Genomic DNA, 4,237 nt, shown 5'->3' with positions numbered 1-4,237 from the left:
CTATTATTAGGAGAACCGACGTCTAAATACACAACCTAGAAATTTAAAAAGTGACTTTTTGACTCCATTTAGACGTCTGATCCCGCCACTCCGACTTTTAAAGCACTTTAGACGTCTGTTATTGGGAGAACCGACGTCTAAATGTGCAGCCCAAGAATTTAAAAAGTCACTTTTTGATTCCATTTAGACGTCTGATCTCGCCACTCTGACTTCTAAAGCAATTTAGACGTTTGTTATTGGGGAACTGACGTCTAAATACACAACCCAAGAATTTAAAAAGTCACTTTTTGACTCTATTTAAACGTCTGATCCCGCCACTCTGACTTCTAAAGCACTTTAGACGTCTGTTATTGGGGAACAGACGTCTAAATACACAACCTAGAAATTTAAAAAGTCACTTTTTGACTCCATTTAAACGTCTGATCCCGCCACTTCGACTTCTAAAGCACTTTAGACGTATGTTATTGGGGGTATCGACTTCTAAATACACAACCCAGAAATTTAAAAAGTCAGTTTTTGACTCCATTTAGACGTCTGATCCCGCCACTCCGACTTCTAAAGCACTTTAGACGTCTGTTATTGGGGGAAGCGGCATCTAAATGTCGGCATTACAACACTGCGAACGCGAGACAGCCGTTACTCGCTCTCATTGTTCTTCATCTTCGTCGTGTTTTCTCTCTATGGGTTACGCTTTTCAGGTTCATTTTCTCACTTTTGCATCGTTTTAAATTAATTTTACTCCGATTACATCACTTTTTGATGCATTATCTTTAATTTGAACCGATTAAAATGCGTTTTCATTGGGTTTTGGTGCAGTTAGTCTCGTGTCCTTGGGTGGCATTCTTCGGCGGCGATTTCTTGCGTTTTGCACTCCTCCAATTCCCTCCACTACGTTTTTAAAACCATCCAATAAAAAAATGTACAATACATTCTCTTCAACTAAAATATAAAGTTGTAAACTCGAATCACCATGAGTCAGGAGCAACCTCAGAGCGTCTCACCTAAAGCGTCCGACGTCTCATTAACGCCACCCATATAGACTTCGATGAAATGGAACGAGAAAGTGTTTTGTTCGGTAGAAAACAAAGGAGAAGGTGTGAGAAGGATGAAAATGGTGTTAATCAAAGTTTCAATTGATGAGTTCAGAGGCATGATGCATTCAACCGGTAGGAATGAAAGAAATCAATGGTTTAAACGACCAAAAATGGAGAAAACTGGGTGAGTGATGATGAACCCTAGTAGAGGCCGAAGATAGGGTTTCAGGAGAGGCTATGCTGCGAGAATGGAAATGTCTCGCGAAGGCACTGGAAGCAATGAAGTAATACATATACTGACTCGATTATACCCTTAACCGAAGTAATACATTTCTACTGCCTCGATTCCATCCTCCGACCGATGCCTATATGAAGATTATACGCTTCGGGTGGTTTCTAACCGAGATAATATGATTATTATGCCTCGGTTCTTGTTGAACCGAGGCCTATAAATTTAAATACTTCGAGTTTGTGTAAACCGAGACGTATTAGCCACGTTAAAAAAACCTTTTTTTACTAGTGTATGTAGAACTCCCCCGGCCATCTATAGCCAAAAAATTTTACTATTCAATTTTTTATTATTATTTTATTAAAAAGTAATATTCTAATCCCACCATCACCAAAACCTATCTGGTCATTCTTGGCACCACCGTGGATGGCTTATCCATTTGGTGACTATTTAATTTTTCTTTTTCTTTATCTTTTTTAATTTATTTATTTTCTTATAAAACCCTCCAATAAATTGTAGAAATAGGTTTTCACAAATTTGAACCCATCATTTTAATTATCTATCCTAAATTTTTATTTTTCTTACCATAATTTTCTTATTAATCATATTTTCTACCAATAAAAATTATTATTACCAATAATAATACTAAGAGAAAAATACTACTATGTATTAAGATGATTATTTTTCATGGTCTTACAATTTTTATTTTTGGAATGCTTGTTTGCGGCTCCACCTTCTGATCTTCCTCATCCGATTGTTGATCCATCTTCAAATTTGATGTCTAATAACATCTAAAAAAAATAGTCTTTTAAGTCTCTCAATTTAAGTTTGTTTTCAAAATAATAGACTTAATAAATGCGCGATGACATTTTTTAAAATAAAAATCCATATTTTAAATCTATTAATCTCATAAGAGACTTAAGTTTTGGTTTAAAGTGTGTTAAAATACAAACCGACTTAAATTTTGTATCTGAGTTTTTCAACATACTTAAATTAATACTTTAAGTATCTTCGAATACAACAAGACTTTAATTTCATATATGTTAATTTTCGAGCAGACTTAAATATATGTTTAACCTAAATGACAACTTGTTTCCACATAACATATGCTCTCCTTTGTATACTCAAAACACAAAACAGTTCTTTCTTCATTTTGTCCCACAGTGAGAAATTTCTTCCTTTCTCCATTCTTGCTCATGTCCAACCGCAATGAGCCACTTCCATCCTACTAGTTGTGTGTCTCCCACCCATGCTCTTGCCTTCCACCATCGTTTTCACATGAAGAGATCTCCCCACCTTTATGTTCAATTCTGATGCGAAGTGTTGTCTGTTGCTCGCGCCCTCCACCTTCATCTTCCTACGAGATCTTCTCGCCTTTGCGTCCAAGGGCACGCGTGTCAAATCCGCCGCTTCGTAGGCTGTGTCTCCCTACCCCCTCACGCGCCGCTGACGTCGTTGCTTCTCGCTTTGTCGTCTCTTGCATTGTCGTTGTCGCCTCTCACGTTGTCACGTTCGGCGGCCTCCTACTCAGTCCTCCTATCCCTAATTTCGAGCACAAGTGAAAATAATTGGTTTGGTTTATAAGGATTAAGAATTAGGATTTTTTATTTTTATTTTTAGGGTTTTAGATTTTAATCTTTTTGTTAGCGATATTTAGGGTTAAGAATGTGATTGGATTTATGGATTCTTATTGTATTTGTTTGGTTGTGAAGATGGATTAAATTGGGGGAATGATTGGTTGTGAAGATGTAATTATGTTGTATTATATTTCAATTTCATCTTTATTGTGTATGGGAACTTGAGATATAAGAAAAATAAATTAAAAATAAAAATTATTAAAATACCTTTGTGTTTAAAGTATGTTTTTCTATGAATAAGAATTTTTTATCAACTAAAATTTGGTACAAGAGGTTTTCAAACATATATATATATATATATATATATATATATATATTATTACTCCAAATTTAAAAACATAATTCAAACAACAAATATATGATTGTGCATTTACTACCATAAAAATAACTTTTGAGGTCTATTATTTTTTACTTTTGACCTCAAATTAATATTGTAATTGAAAACAGGCATTCAAAAAGGTTGATCATTTAAGGTTGATCATTCAATAATAATATGTTAAAAATAACTTGTTTTCTTGTATAAATATCTTTTAATTAAATATTATATTAGAAAATATAAACAGAATTTCCCAAATATTTTTGTAACTCTTTTTATACATTATGAATATGTTTTGTGTAATCTTATAGCACAGATGTTGTATAAGGCAAAACAACATAGAGTGAATTGGAATTGTGAAAACATTGTATCGAAGCAGTCCCGTGTAATAAATAGACATGTGTTTGTTTGTGTAGGTTAAATATATATATATTAGGAAGAGTGAGCGTAAAGTAAAAGTATGGTAGTTTTGTTAGAGTTAATGAATGATGTTATGATCAGTGTGTGATAAGGTATGTTATATATAAGAAGATAAAAGAAGGAAAGAGAAAGTAAATAATGAGAAGTCACATGAACATTTTATATAAACAGGAAGAAAGGAAAGATGGTAGGTAGTCCTTGATCCAACGGTGGAACTGTGTGGAAGAAGGAGTGTAAAAAAAAGAAAAAGGAAAAGAACACAGGGATATGTGACTGGCAGCGGGATAAGATGTTCGACACACTTTTAGTTTTCTATTATAAAAATCATGTCAAATAGTGAGTGTCCATCGACATATATCAAGAATTATGTCTATGACAAGATCACCAGGGGAAAGGGACGTGGGGGGGACAATGACCCCAGTGTTTATGGCAGTTCTAAGGCAATCACTATCTTGAAAGCCTTTCAAGTCCTTAAGGGGGAAGCAGCATGCAGGAAAGCAGAGTGGGAGAAGTCCACCAGACACTGAAGCATTCAACAAACTCGTACATCCACTCAACTCATCTATATTTATAGGACATACCCGACGCCTTTGAGGCCTCA

The sequence above is a fragment of the Vigna umbellata genome, chromosome 2 (assembly GCF_029865625.1).
Source record: "Vigna umbellata cultivar VRB3 chromosome 2, Vumbellata_1.0, whole genome shotgun sequence".
NCBI classification, from domain to species: Eukaryota; Viridiplantae; Streptophyta; class Magnoliopsida; order Fabales; family Fabaceae; genus Vigna; species Vigna umbellata.
Note: the sequence above shows the minus strand (reverse complement) of the source record.